The sequence below is a fragment of the Dromiciops gliroides genome, chromosome 2 (genome assembly GCF_019393635.1).
Source record: "Dromiciops gliroides isolate mDroGli1 chromosome 2, mDroGli1.pri, whole genome shotgun sequence".
NCBI lineage: Eukaryota > Metazoa > Chordata > Mammalia > Microbiotheria > Microbiotheriidae > Dromiciops > Dromiciops gliroides.
Window position 1 is genome coordinate 360786387 of NC_057862.1, and position 16228 is coordinate 360802614.

General features: G+C 42.0%; 1 protein-coding gene across 2 annotated transcripts in view; it reads left to right on the top strand.

The window, feature by feature from the left end:
* Nucleotides 1-16228, top strand: part of MMP24 (matrix metallopeptidase 24) — a 69406-nt gene that overhangs the window by 39150 nt on the left and 14028 nt on the right. The gene's annotated exons all lie outside the window — the stretch shown is intronic.

Consider the following 16228-nt stretch of genomic DNA (forward strand, 5'->3'; position numbering starts at 1 on the left):
CATTTATCATTTTTTCTAGGTTGGTGGGTGTGAGGCGGTACCTCGAGTTGTTGTAATGTGCATTTCTCTGTTATCAGTCAATACTGAACATTTTTTCCCCAGGAGTCTCTTGATAGGATGGATTTCTTCTTTGGACAAAGGTTTGTTTGCATCCTTTAGCTACTTGTCTGCCAGGGGATACAAATCCACTTTGATCTGTGGAGAGTTTGACTCATACCACGTCTGCCTATGGCTAAGGCAGTCGTGCTTTGACTGCGGGTGTTTCCTTCTCTTTTTCTGTTTAGCAGCTGAATTTCATGGATATTGAGTCACTGAAAATGTTCTGTAGGGCTTTGGGGCTTGACCCAAACAGGAGCATTCAGGGAACCTCTCTGCTTATAGGGAATCCCTCTTCCTTTTAGGCTTCATGCAGAACAGCCTCCTTGACAATGGTGAATGACTTGGCCGAGCTGGTCAGTGAGGTAGGCCCTTGTAATGATTGGAATGACGCCACCTGCTGGAGACTTACTGTAGAAGAGTTCTGCCCATGAAGTGAAGGTCTTTGAGGGCAAGACCAGGAGTCTTTTCTTTGGCGTCAGGAAGTGACGCAGGCTAGTGGGAGGAGGAAGGAAGAGACTGGCGCTCGGTCTCGCGCTCTTTCCTTTGGACTCTGGTGGAGAGCGGAGCTAGAAATGTGCTCTCCCTTTAATAGATAGGAATCTAGGCCTTTCTTCTCTCTTTATCAAATTCTTATTCTCCTTAATAAATGCTTAAAAGTCTAACTCTTGCTAAAGCTTATAATTTATTGGCGACCACTCACTAGATATTTTAGACAGTTTAGCTAGAATTTTAGCCCTTAACACCCTGAACTGAATAAGAGGATGATATAAGGGCAGGCTAGAACAAATCACAGAAATTATGGAGCACTTTAGATGATTCCCAACCTCCCGAACACAAAAACCTACCTTTTAAACATTAATATTCTACTGATGGGACAGTATGGCATGGGAAGAATTGAATTCAAACCCCACTTTTGAAACATTGACTGTGTGACCCTGAACAAGTCACTTAACTCCTCAGTGTTCAAGGGAACTAATAACTATATGTAGTAATAAAAAGACATCCCTTTTACTAGTGAAACCACAAGTTCAGACAAAAAGATATATCCAGATGTATTCTAAAGCTGGGAATCATAGCACATTATTCCCTCAGAAGAGGGAGGCACAGTAGATGGAGCCCTGCCTCTGGAGTCTAATGGCTTTTCCTACTTCTTACTTCTGGGACACCGGGTAAATTATTCGATCTGCCCGGGCTTCACTTTCCTTATCTGGGAAGTGATGGAGTTGAACTAGGTGGCCCCTGGTCCCTTCTAGCTGTGAATCTATGATCTTAAGATGCTAAGGATGAAAATGCCAGTGGCCCAAAGGGAAAGGGAAAGGGTGGATGGTGCCAGCCCCAGCATGCTGCTGAGCATGATTGGCACATCAGGAGTATTGGGCAAGACATCCTCCAGGAAGCCTCTGTATGGCCTGCAAAGGCCCAGGGCTGGTGGATAATAGACTGAACACTAGAGCAATATCAGGAAATAGTCATTGAACTAGATCCGGGCCTAGAGCATGTTGGGGGTATCTTCTACAGAGAATTGATAGGCCTGGATAAGCATCATCAGGAATTGAAGGAGTGGTGCTTGGGGCTGTGATCTGTGGAGTGAGAAGAGGGGGGCAGGCAGAACTGAAGGGGTCACAGATAGGTTGATGCAAGAACAGAATTCTGAGTACCTTGTGGGTCCTGACCTAAAACATTGAGGAGTATTTGAGCTGGAGCCTGAGATGCCACCACTGAGTCATTCAACAACTGTTTCCTGACTGGGATCTGGAGAAGATGGGGACCAAGCAAGGCCTGTGATGTGGATTAATCTTTCCCTTGCTTAGGAAGTGGTAAAAACTTAGCAGAGAAGTTCTGGGACTGGATAGAAGTTAGTAGAAGAGGTTGGCAAACCAACATTAAGAACTTGATGGGCCGGGGCAGCTAGGTGGTGCAGTAGATAGAGCATGGCCCTGGAGTCAAGAGGACCTGAGTTCAAATCTGGCCTCAGACACTTGACACATACTAGCTGTGTGACCCTGGGAAAGTCACTTAACCCCAATTGCCTCACCATAAAAAAAAAAAGTTAAAGAACTTGACTGGCCACTAAGGCCGCATTTTGCACTAAGTCAAAGCACATGGTAACATGGCTATCAGAGTTCTGGACCTGCGGTCAGTCAGTCAATCAACAAGCACATATTAAACTCTTATATGCCAGGCACTTTCTAAGTTAGAAATTCCTGGGCTCAGTTCTCACTTTGGACACTGATCCCCAGCTTCCCTCCATCATAATAGCTAATGTTTACATAACACCTACTATGTGCCAGGCAATGTGCTAAGCACTTTACAATGCTTATCTCAGATACTATCTGGTTTGCTCCTCTCAACAGTCCTGGGATATTTCTTGTAGCTCAGTTATTTCAGTTGTGTCTGACTCTTTGGGACCCCATTTGGGGTTCTCTTGGCAAAGATACTGGAGTGGTTTGCCGAAACTTTCTCCAACTCCAACTCATTTTTCAGATGAGGAAACTGAGGCAAACAGGGGTGGAGTGACTTACCAAGGTCCCACAGTTAGTATCTGTGGTCAGATTTGAATTCAGGTCTTCTTGACTTTCCAGGCCCCACCACTTCTATTCACTGTACCTCTTCCCCCTACCCCCCAGCTCCACCCCACCCCCTGCCCCCAGCTGCCTATAAAATGGGAGATAATCTCTTTAACACCTCCCTTACTGGGTTGTCTGGAGACTCCACTGAAGATACCTCTGTAGAGCCAAAAATGTCAGCTCTTACAGTCCTTAAACTTGTCAAATCCAGGAGCTGTTCATTAGGTTTTTGACTTTCTGTCCTCAGCAGTGTCTTACACATCCTTCGGCTCATCAGACTAAAGGCAGCAAGGAGGAAATCTCCAGAGGCAGAGACAGGGTCAAACTGGATGGCTCACCACAAGGCTGAGGGCTGAGCAGCCACTGGCTGGAGGCCAAGTCTGGGTAAGAGGTGGGACTTGACCAGCTGTACTTCTCAGACTTTTTGGTCCCACAACGCTTCATGCTCTTAAAAATTACTGAGAGGGGGCAGCTAGGTGGTGCAGTGGATAAAGCACTGACCCTGGATTCAGGAGGACCTGAGTTCAAATCCGGCCTCAGACACTTGACACTTACTACCTGTGTGACCCTAGGCAAGTCATTTAACCCCCATTACCCTGCCCAAAAAAGAAAAAATTACTGAGAAACCCCACCCCCCAAAGAGCTTTTGTTCATATGGATTATATCTACTAAAAGATACTGTATTTAAAATTAAAATGTCGGGGCAGCTAGGTGGCACAATGGATAGAACACAGGCCCTGGAGTCAGGAGGACCTGAGTTCAAATCCAGCCTCAGACACTTTATACTTACTAGCTGTGTAACCCTGGGCAAATCACTTAACTCCAATTGTCTCACCCCCCCCCAAATAAAAATAAAATAAAATGTCTTAGAATTATTATAAAACTAGTTTTGAACCTGTGGTCCCTCTAAAAAGGATCCCAGGGAGCCCTAATGGGTGTCCAGACAACAGTTTGAGAGCCATTGAGCTAAACAAAGAGATTCTGGAGCCTCATGGGCCTGGAGTCAGAAATACCTGAGTTCAAATCTGGCCTCAGACACTTACCAGCTGGGTGACCCTGGGCAAGTCATTTACCCTCTGTTTGCTTCAGTTTCCTTTCCTGCCTTCATGGGCATGTTTCAGTTTTTTAACCTTAGCCATGTGTCACCCAGCCCTTACTTCCAGCCTCACCCAAACTCCTTTCCTTCTGCTGAAGAGCTGTCCATGCTGTGACCTGCACTACATCCTCCATGGAACCTACATGGTGGTGGGGGACATTCTTCTCCCTGGCTCAGGGTCTGGTCTGAGTAGGCTTTTCTTGAAGAAAGGCCTCCAATGATCAAAGAGCAGAAAGGTGGTAGCCTGGCCTTTAGAAACATTCTTTTTTTTTTTTTTTTAAGTGAGGCAATTGGGGTTAAGTGACTTGCCCAGGGTCACACAGCTGGTAAGTGTTAAGTGTCTGAGGTCGGATTTGAACTCAGGTTCTCCTGATTCCAGGGCCAGTGCTCTATCCACTGTGCCACCGAGCTGCCCCAGAAACACTCTTCTAACCCATGCCTTTTTAACCACACTGAATATAACTCCCCTGGGTCTGTGGAAATCAAAGATTTCCTCCACCAGAAACTTCTTTATGTCTTGAAGGCAACAATGGAGGTGGGTATGGGTCTGATGGGTACAGTTCTGGGTTGGAATATGATGGAACCCCAGGGGGAGATATCCAATATCTGGAATCTTTTTTTTCTTTTTGTGGGGCAATAAATGTTAAGTGACTTGCCTAGGGTCACACAGCTAGTAAGTGGCAAGTGCCTAAGGTCGGATTTGAACTCAGGTCCTCCTGAATCCAGGGATGGTGCTTTATCCACTGCACCACCTAGCTACCCCCTGGGGGCCTGGAATCTATTGGTCACTAAGTTTACTACTTAAACAATGGGAGAGTCCTATATTTCAGTCTGTCATGAAGGTGGTCACAGCTGGGCATTTTGCCCCAGGGATAAGGGATTAAGCTGTTATCTGGGATCAGAGCCTCAGGATATGTTATCACTGCTCAGATTTCCTTCTAAATATACATACTCTGTGTCCTGGATCCCAGCATCTGTGGACTATATAGAAGACTTCCAGGGAAAGATAGAAACACAAGAAAAGCCTTCCTCAGAGATAAAGCAATACAGGCCACGTGCAATCAGTCAATAAATGTTTATTTGTTGTTGTTGTTCAGTTGTGTCCGACTCTCCATGAGCCTATTTTGAGGTTTTCTTCTCAAAGGTACTGGAGTACTTTGTCATTTCTTTCTCCCACTCATACAGATGAGGAAACTAAGGCACACAGGGTTAAGTGACCTGCCCATAGTCACATAGTGAGTAAGTTGTCTGAGGTCAGATTTGATCTCAGGTAAATGAATCTTCCTGACTCCAGGCCCGGCACTCCATCTACTGTGCCAACTAGCTTCCCTAAACATTTATTAGGCACCTGTGATGTGCTCAACACTGGGCTAAGTGCTGGATACAAAGAAAGGCAAAAGGGAAGGCAGAAAGGGAAGACCCCAGACCATCACAACTGTTGCTGCCAGATTCTCAGAGCCTCCCCATTCTTTCAGAGCCTCCCCATTCCCTCAGATACTTGCAAAAGGATCCAGCTGGTCTGTCCAGGGTTTCACAGCACGGAAACCAACGACGTCCAAGGCAGAGTTGATTTTAACACCTTCTCCTGCCGTAGTGATATGGGGGTGTTGCCGCTGATGTTCCTATCTCCAGTTCGCCCCCATCCCTGTTGCTAACTCTAGGACTCAGCCTGTCAGCTTCTTGGAAAGTCAGTCAATCTGGAGGCTCCTTGTGCTCAGCCAGACCTGCTTCCCACCCGCAAAGATTCCGGGCCTCCCCGGCCCTTCCCCTCCCCCCCCCCCCCCCCGTTGAGTTTAGCTGCTCATTTCATTGCTCACTGCTTGTTTCTTACCTTGCAAGGTGCTTGCCCTTTCTCCCTAGCTTTAAAAGGTGAGGTGGCACTGGGGGATGAGGGGGTGAGTGAGTATGGCAAAGAACTGAAGGGGAAAAGCAATTTGAATACAGAGGAGTGTTTAATGCGGAGGAATAGATCCAATTGTTATAGCAAAGCTTTCCAAGATGCAGAAGAGCCATGCATTTGTCCTAATGTAATAACAGTAATAGGGAGAGAGACTGGACCTGTGATTTCATAGACATAGGGAACTCCCAAGGGAGGAAATCCCCTCTACCAATGCAGATTGATTGGCCCCTTCTCGGCAACATACAGTCTGAGAGAATTGCCTAGAGTGGATGTGTCCCCTCCGGCATTCCTCCCACAACATCCTGGAGCACTGCCTGCACCAGATTATGATGTAACTGGAAAGTGTTTAACAAAATAAATAAAAATACAATAGAACAGAAATAATATTAATATGTGGTTTTCTAAATCAATATACTGCTGCAGGGGGGCAGCTAGATGGTGCAGTGGATAGAGCACTGGCCTTGGAGTCAGGAGTACCTGAGTTCAAATCCGACCTCAGACACTTAACACTTACTAGCTGGGTGACCCTGGGCAAGTCACTTAACCCCAATTGCCTCACTAAAAAAAAAAAAAATATATATATATATATATATATATATATATATATATACTGCTGCAGGGATCCTTATGGCTTAGTGGTCCCTTTTTTTTCTTTTTTTCTTTTTTTCTTTGCGGGGCAATGGGGGGGTTAAGTGACTTGCCCAGGGTCACACAGCTAGTAAGTGTTAAGTGTCTGAGGCCAGATTTGAACTCAGGTACTCCTGAATCCAGGGCTGGTGCTTTATCCACTGTGCCACCTAGCCGCCCCCCTTTTTTTTTTCTTTTAATAAGTATATTTTTTTCTATTTACAAGTAAAGATGATTTTTAACCTTTTTTAAAAAAAATTTGAGTTCTGAATCTCTGTTTCTCTTTCCCCCCTCACTGAGAAAGCAGCCAATTTGATCTAGGTTATACATGTTCAGTTATGCAAAACATTTCTGTTGGGGGGACTTTCGACCTGGATAGACCCAAAGAATTGGAGGCACATTACAAATCTTGTAAAATAAAAAGAGATTTATTAGGAGAGGGGAATATGGCTGGGAAACAGATCACCATGGTGACTGTCCCACTGGAGTAAGAGAAGACCGGCTCTTTTGTATCTTTACAAAACAAAGAAAGGGGAGGGAATTACTCAGCAAGAAGAAATGCAAAAACTGGGGCCAGATAACTAAGGGGGGGGGGAATCTTTAATTATGGTATCTGTAGAATATGCAGCATCCATCCATATCCTGCATATCATCTTGCAGACCTTAGGACTGCATATCATCTACCAGGATCATGTTTGGCCATACCATATTCCTGAGATGCTTTTTTCTTTGGGAAAGTTTTAAGGATTCCTTGGGGGTTGGAATCTTTAGGTTTCTTGGGGTCCCACTGCATTCTTACAACAATTTCCATGTTATTCATGTTGTGAAGGAAAACACAGACCCCCAAAAAATGGTGATGCTGAGTCTGAATGATGTACACAAACCCCAAGATTTTCAGGGTATCCTCCAAGATTGAAGCTGATCAAAGTCAACTTAGAGGTTGGGTCTGCCAGGGTTACATGACGCTTGGTAAATATTCATCAAACAGAGACTTGGTGATCATTGACTAGGTAACTGGGAAATGGTTTTTTAAATTTTTATTTCAATGAAAGAACTTCTCAGTAAATACAGAGGCCTGATCATTTCTCCATACAGTCATAAAGAGAAATTAAGTCGTAAAAAGAAATTAAACTGGCTAAAAAATGCCTTTATCTGTTGCTGGTCAAATTGGGGAATTCTTGGGATGTGATCCAGGTTTATGTGACCTAAATAGATTACTATGGAGGGACTGGACCCTATTCTGCAAGTGGTGATGTTAAGTCTCAAATGAAGTTCATTTTCCCAAATCATATAGTTTTGGCGAAAATGAGAATAATTTCCATGAAAATGGACCCAAAACTAAAAGAGAGGGGTTGGCTTGGGTAAGCTCTGATGTTCTTATTTGTGAAATGAGGCAGGCAGTTGGTTTCCAAAGGACTCATGATGGGAAATGTTCTCCACATCCAGAAAAAGAACTGTGGAATCTGAATGCAGATTGAGCCATACTATTTTTACTTTTTCTTTTGTTTTTTTCTTTCTTGAGGTTTTCTCCTTTTGTTCTGATTCTTCTTTCACAACATGACTCATGTGGAAATATATTTAATGTGATTGTATATGTTTGATCTATATCAGATTTCTTGCTGTCTTGGGCAGGGGAGAGGGGAGAGAGGGAGGGAGAAAAATTTGGAACTCAAAATCTTTTGAAAACAAATGTTGAAAACTATGCTTGTATGCAACTGGAAAAAAAATAAAATACTATTAAGAAAAAAAAAGGAAATGAGGAATTTGGATTAGAAGATGAGTGAAGTCTCTTTTCAGGCTCCAAGCTTTATGATCTTATCAGCTTCTAAGAAAAAGGTTTTTCATGGGCCTGGCTAGGTTAGCACAGACCCCACCGTGTAGAATCCTCTTTTTAATTTCCTAAAAGTCTTCTCCACAGCAGGCATCCCAAAGAAGGGCTTTGGGTTCTGGAAAAAAAATCTTCTAGGGACATGGTCAGTGCTTACACTGGCAAGGGCATAGATTTAAATCTAGAGGGTTTGGGCCTGAATCCTGGCTCCACCATTTTTTACTTTTATAGACACATACAAATCCCTTCCCAGCTCTAGGGAAAGGCCTTGATCTTCAGGGTCACTTCCAATTCAGTTAAGTTTAAAAAATTATTAATTTACTTTATATGAATTAGTAAACACTATGAAAGGTACTGGTGATAAGAGAAAGATAAAAACGAGTCTCCTCCAGGAGTTTGCCTTCTATTGGGTGTAGAATCTGAACCAGATATGCCAAGATTTCACTATCCTAAGTTGGAAAAGCATGGGATAAAGTGGTGACACTAACCCAGGAATCAAAGAAGTATTTGGAGGTGTTTTGTGGATGTGGGGGCTCTGGGCCACAGCACTACCTCCAACTTCCATAGATCTATTCATATCCCACCTAAGATATTTTGAGGCTTGGGAACTTGATCATTTATTTATTTATATTTTTATTTCATTTTCAAAAAGGTGGGACAATTTACTTTTCATCCTTCACAGTTTTAATTTATGATTTCTTGAAATTTAGCTCTGAAAAGACAGGTTTTTAAAAAGCCTTTTGTGATTCAAATAGAGCTACTTGACCGTGGCCTTTAAACCCAAATCATTCTTGTTTTCGTTGAATGGCCAATAATAGCTCCCAGCTCAAGCCTCTCTTGTTCATTGTTTAGGTTTTGGTGGCTCAGAATGGATATAAGTAGCAACTCTGTTCTGGCCAGAAACTCTGAGGGTCTTCCCCTCCCAGATTGGTACTTTTGTGATGATAAACATTTGTCTCAATTCCTACCTAGCCCTTAATCTTTGAATGGGTGTTGCCTCAGACAAAATGACTAGGAAAAACCTTAAGTTACAAAGGCCAAAGTTGCCCACTGCATCCTGGGCCATCTCTAGCCATCTTGACTTTTGTCTTGCCATTGGACTCCAATGACTGGAGGAGAGAGTGAGGCTGATGACTTTGCACGGCTCTGCCTCACTTAAATCCAATTCCCGTACAAGTCAAGACATCACTCTCCTGATGTCATTGGTCTTCTTGAGAACAAAGGATCAATAATCCCAACAACCATATATCCCAGCCCCAAAACACATGCCCAAGTCTTCATATTTGGTTCTTCTTGATTGACTTTACATTTCTCTGGATTTGATAACAGGTAGTTCTGCTGCAGATGCTTAAGGAAAGAATGAAGTATTTGTTAAGTGATTGCTATATACCAGGCACTGTGCTAAACACTTTGCAAATATTTCATTTGACACAACAACCCTGTGAGGTAGATAATATTATTATCCCCATTTTACACTGAAGGAAACTAAGGTAGACAGAGTTTAAATGACTTGCCCAGAATCACACAGCTAGTATGTGTCTGAGGCCAAATTTGAACTCCAGTCTTCCTGACTCTAGGCCCAGCTCCCTATCTCCTGCAGTATCTACCTGCCTTAAGGATAGGATTTTGCCAAGTTGATCCCACTGCACATCAGAATGGCATTGAGGTACATACCTACTCCATCATCATCATCAGTCAACAAGGAAGTAATGGTCAAATAACTGATCCACATAGATTTATTTACAGAAATGGAGGAGTTTGTGTTGGCAATTCAGGACCTAGTCCTCACCACCCAGAATTTCAGATGGGTTATCTTTAAGGAGTTCAGACTGTAATCAATGTATATTATGCAAGAAAATAGTAGAAATTGTGCAACACATCTGTTAAAAGGTGCAAAAATTTAACATTGCTGAATTTTCAACCTGGTGGCTAGCATTATTTACCAGAAGCTCACTATCCTTCATGAATTAACAGACAGCTAATCTCCTTGCTACAAATGAGAACCCCCAAATACTTTTGAATATTCAATAAATAAACTGTAGTAGCACAGGAGCATTATCCTGGACAAAACTGTTACCCCAAATCATCAGGTTGTGTGCCATTGTTCAATAAAGGTTTAAGAACAAAGAGATTAATAGATGCTGCTATGCCAAAGATTCATAATCTCCCTGCTATGTGGTATGAAAAACCTTCAAAATTGATACATTGAGGAGAAGGAATCAAAGCCATGTGGGGACAGGATGAAGTCACATCATACCTGTTGCCCTGCCTGTCACTGGAGATGGTTTTAGTGAGCCCACAGAGGATAAGCTCACATACCAATACTTTTATTTAATCATGAAGAGCATTTCAGGGTTTTTTTTCCTTTTTAAAATTCAATTTCATTTTTATTTTCAGCTCCGAATTCTCTCCCTCCCACCTCTCCTCCCCCGCCCTTTCTCATTGAGAAAGCAAGAAAAACAAAACCCATTATAAGCATACATACACAGGCAAAACAAATTCCTTCACTGGCCATGTCCAAAAAAAAAAATACCCTAATCTGTACGGAGTTGGTCAGCTCTCTATCAGGAAGTGGGTAACATGTTTCATAATGAGTCCTCTGGATTTATGGTTGATCATTACATTGACCAGAGTCCCTAAGTCTTTCAAAGTCATTTGTCTTTATAATATTGTTGTCATTCTACAAATTGTTCTCCTGATTTTGCTTACTTTACTTTGCATCAGTTCATACAAATCTTCCCAAATTTCTTTGAAATCATCCCCTTTATCACCTTTCTCTCTCCCTCTCCCTCTCCCTCCCTCCCTCCCTCCCTCCCTCTCTCTCTCTCTCTCTCTCTCTCTCTCTCTCTCTCTCTCTCTTTGTGGGGCAATGAGGGTTGAGTGACTTGCCCAGGGTCACACAGCTAGTAAGTGTCAAGTGTCTGAGGTCTGATTTGAACTCAGGTCCTCCTGAATCCAGGGCCAGTACTTTATCCACTTCACCACCTAGCTGTCCCCCACCCTCATCACCTCTTACAGCACAATAGTATTCCAACACATTTATATACCATAGCCCCTTCAGCAGTTCCCCAATTGACGAATGCCCTCTATAATTTCTAATTCTTCTCCACCACAAAAAGATCTGAAAAAGCAGTCATTGTATCCACCTTCCCAACAGTTTGCAGAACATTAAGTGAAAGAATAATTGTAGGATAGTGACTTGTTCTCCTGCTGTTTCTATGTGAATTTCATAGAATTCAAAAGAGAAAAAACCAGATAATAAAATTAATAATACTTGGCTTGACCATTAATAGTAGCACTTTATAAACATTAGCTCTTTTGAGCCTCAAAACAACCTGTGAGATACCATAATATAAGTGCCATTTTATAAATAAAGAAACTCAGGAAGAGTAATCTGTCGTCACACAACTAGGAAGTGACATCAGAGAGCCACTGGTGCAACAGGTCCAGGATAAAGGGGAGGATATTCTGATCATAGATTATGATTCAATTACAGATTTAGAATTGAAAGGATCCCTAGAGGTCATCTAGTCTAACTCCTTCATTTTACAAATAAGGAAACTGGGGTCCTGGAAAGTCAATGACTTGCCTAAAGCCACACAGGTCGTAAGTAGCAAAAGTTTGTATTTGAACCCAGGGTCTTTAAATCCAAGTTCTATGCTTCTTTAACTGCAACCTACTGCTACCCCCAGGATCCCAGGTGTGATGGTGTGGAAGACTACATCATCTTGGCAGGGCCAAAGATCCCTGTTCATTCTTTGTCTTTGTGAACAGTTGGCCCAGGCTGGGGTGGTAGAAGAAGAGAAGGAGGGAGGAAAGTGTTGTGTGTGCGTTCTGTAGGTATTCCTGGAATATTTTCTTCTTGAGCCTGGTCAAGGAATAGATGCCATTGGTGGGAGAGGCTTCCTGGCAAATTAATCACATGATTCCGTGATACAATGGAAAGACCACTGGCTTTGGAGTTAGTGAATCTGGGTTCAAAACCCACCATTGCTGCTGACTACCTGGGATGAATTATTTGAACACTCTACCCATTTCCTCATCTGTAAAATTGGGGGTGGGGCAGAGTGCTGGGTTGGACCAGGTGACTTCTGAGGTTTCTTCCAGTTTGAAATCTATGATCATTTTCTCCCATTCTCTTGCCTCACCTGAACTTTCTTCAGCTGCCAGCTTCCCTCTGTGCTACCATTTTCCTTATTCTCTGTAGATGAAATACTACCAAGCCACAGGGAGCAATGGGTAGGGAGACTTTAGAAAAAATATGGGAAAACTTGTGTTAAGAGATACCAGTTGGACAAAAAACAAATATAAAAGGACATTATACACAATGACTACAATGACACAGACACCTATTTTTAAATAAATTTTTACTGATATATATATTTTTATTCTTAGCACACTTATATTTCCCAACATATCCCTCCTCCCTCTCCTAAAGATAACTTTATGTTTGTTTTTTGTTTTTTTTTGCAGGGCAATGAGGGTTAAGTGACTTGCCCAAAGTCACATAGCTAGTAAGTGTCAAGTGTCTGAGGTCAGATTTGAACTCAGGACCTCCTGAATCCAGGGCCAGTGCTTTATCCACTGCACCACCTAGCTGCCCCAAGATAACTTTAAATGGCAACAAAGGTCAAATCAAAAGCATGTTACTAACATATGATATTTGACTGTATCCTTTCTTTTAACAAATGGATAGCTAATAATGGTTGGGGCAGCTAGGTGGTATAGTGGTTAGAGCACTGGTCTGGGAATCAGGAAGACTCATCTTCTTAAGTTCAAATTTGGCCTCAGATACTCAATGGTTGTGTGACCCTGGGCAAGTCACTTAACCTGTTTGCCTCAGTTGCCTCATCTGTAAAATGAGCTGGAGAAGGAAATAACAAACCGCTCCAGTATCTTTGCCAAGAAAACCCCAAATGGGGACATGAAGAGTTGGACACCACTGAAACGACTGAATAACAGCTATCAGTTAATGTCACTCTTTTAAATTGATTTACTTAACTGTTTTTAGGAATTGCATATTTTGGAGAATTGAGTTGGAAATAGACTAAAGATCTGTCATGATGTGTCAAAGCAAAATTCACCAATAAATTTTAAAAAACAAACACAGAACCTCTTGAGGACACTACTATCTCCATCTCCCTTGGGTTGCAGCTTCTAAAAGCAGAGGTAGCTAGCTCAGGCTTCTGGTTTTCTGTTTCTAGACTGATTCCAAACCCCATTGCCCTCCCTGCACTCGCCTTTTCCCCAGAATTGCCTGTATTGTCAAAAGGAAGAGCAAAACTTTTACTGGTGGCAAAGAATTGGAAAATGAGAGTATGTCCATGGCTGAACAAATTGTAATATATGTTTTTGGTTTTGTTTTTGGTTTGTGGGGTAGTGAGGGTTAAGTGACTTGTCCAGGGTCACACAGCTAGTAAGAGTCAAGTGTCTGAGGTCCTATTTGAACTCAGGTCCTCCTAAATCCAGGGCTGGTGCTTTATCCACTGCACCAGCTAGCTGCCCCCCCCCCCCAAATTGTGATATATGAATGTAATGGAATACTATTGTGCTATAAGAAAAGATGAGCAGGTGGATTTCAGAAAAACCTAGGACTTACATGAACTGATATAAAGTGAAGTTAGCAGAACCAGGAGAACATTGTACACAATAACAGCAACATTGTATAATGATTAGCTGTAATAGATAGCTATTCTCAGCAAGAAAATTCCAAAAGACTCATGATGGAAAATGCTCTCCACATCTAGAAAAAGAACTATGGAGTCTGAATGCAGATCAAAATATACTATTTTCACTTTTTTGTTGCTCTTTGTTTTTTTCTTTCTCGTGGTTTTCCCCTTTTGTTCTGATTCTTCTTTTACAACATGACTAATGTGAAATTATGTTTAACATGATTATACGGGCAGCTAGGTGCAGTGGTTAAAGCACTGGCCCTGGATTCAGGAGGACCTGAGTTCAAATCTGGACTCAGACACTTAACACTTACTAGCTGTATGAACCTGGGCAAGTCACTTAACCCTCATTGCTCATCAACAAAACAAAACAAAACCAACATGATTATACATGTATAACTTATATCAGATTGTTTGCTGTCTTAGGGGGGAGGGGAGGGAGGGAAGAAGAAAAATTTGGAACTCAAAATCTTACAAAAATGAATGTTGAAAAGTATCTTTACATGTAATTGGGGAAAAAATACTATTAAGTTAAAAAAAAAAGAGCAAGAATAGTTGAAACCTTGGGTCAGGAAAGGCACTTTAGTTGTGTAGGTGAACTTCTCCATGTCCCCATGCTACATATGTGTCTCTGAGGAGTTATCATGTCATGAGCTGCTGGAGTTAGGAAGGCACAGTAAATACCCAAGGGCTTGGCAATGGCGCTAACAGTGTCTGATAATGTCAGCAGCAGCTACGTTCTTAGCAACCTCTTCTCTTCTCCTCCAAGCTAGCTATTCATCCTCTCAGGTTTCCAGGAAAACCCTATGCATCTTGACCACTAAACTCACTTTTCTGCTACGTGCAATCCCTCAACATGCCCCCAAATGCCCCATAGCTTTATTTTCAGGAAGTGTTTTTAACAACAATAGATAACTAATTGATGCCTGGAAGGTAGAATATATCAAACAGTCTGCTATGGCTCCCTAGTAATATGTGCCAAGAAAAAACAAAAATGTTGTATTTTTTGCAGCTGTGTGATATCAAAGAATAAAGCAAAGGGAATAAAAATTTTATCATAGTTGGAACTCAGTTTAGATTTGTTTTGCATGACAAAAAGGTCTTTCATAGAAGGTCTTGATAATGATATTTATTTTCATGAAATAAATTGTTTTGAAGATAATTTTTGTTCCATCTTACATGAAAATTTAAATTATTGTTTTTAATATTATTTGTTGTGTTGACAGCACAAATAAATGAAAGAATGGAATGTTGTTCCTACCTTTACATTTCAAAGTACCCTGTTTTTTGAAATTTCAGGTAAAATAATGCTTGAAATTTATATAATAATCATTTTGTATTAGATATAGAAACCATGTCAAGTAGTAATTTTTTTTTTTTGGTGAGGCAATTGGGGTTAAGTGACTTGCCCAGGGTCACACAGCTAGTAAGTGTTAAGTGTCTGAGGTCAGATTTGAACTCAGGTACTCCTGACTCCAGGGCCGGTGCTCTATCCACTGTGCCACCTAGCTGCCCCCTCATATTTCATTTTTATCTTGATTTTTTGTGTCCAGGACAATTAGGGTCCTCGAAAGCTCAGCATCCCCAGGGGTGTGAGGCCTAGAGCAGGGGTCCCTGCTTGCCCAGGACTTAAGGCAGTACTACCTGCCTTTTCTCTCTTGACACAGTTTCTCTGGACTAAAGGAGCAGTGTCATGAAAGTAGACAGAAAAAAGACAGCTCACTCAGTAAGCAAACAAATCTTCCATGAAATCCATGGAATCGTGGTCACCCAGCAAAGCCTAGTGCCTGGTGTTGAGGGGAAGACAAAGTAGAATTGGTCCTTGCCCTCTTGCTGTATACCATTTAATTGGGAAAATAGGACAGAGCCATGAATGATTATAATCCAGAATATTCTTGTGATCAACATTACTTGTTACTTTTCTCTATTCTCCAGACTTCATCCACTCACTTATTTGACAAACATTTAGTAAGAACCTAGTATATGCAGAGCACTGTGCTGGACACTGGAGAAGATACATGGCCCTTGTTCACAAGGAGCTTACAGCCTAGTAGAGGGGATAAGACACAAACATGTCTAAGGGGAATGCAAATTTTACATATGGTAAATACATAAGAGTGAGAGAAGCCTAGAGTAGTGGATAGGAAGCTAGTCTCAGAATCAGGAAGAATCAGTAAGTCCCTTAGCGGCCCTAGATAATTCACTTGCCTTCTCAATGTCCCAGTCAATTCTCTAAGACTATAGGTTGAAGTGTAGTTGGAGATTTGGCATTGGCAAACAGAACCAGCGGTTAAAAAAAAAAAGTGCATCAGAGATATATAGGAAGTGCCATGAGATCAAAATGAGGGGAAAACTACTTCCAACTGGGAAATCAAAAAAGACTTCAAGGAAAATGTGATAGCTGAGCTTGGCCTGGAACTATGGGTAGGAAGTTAATAT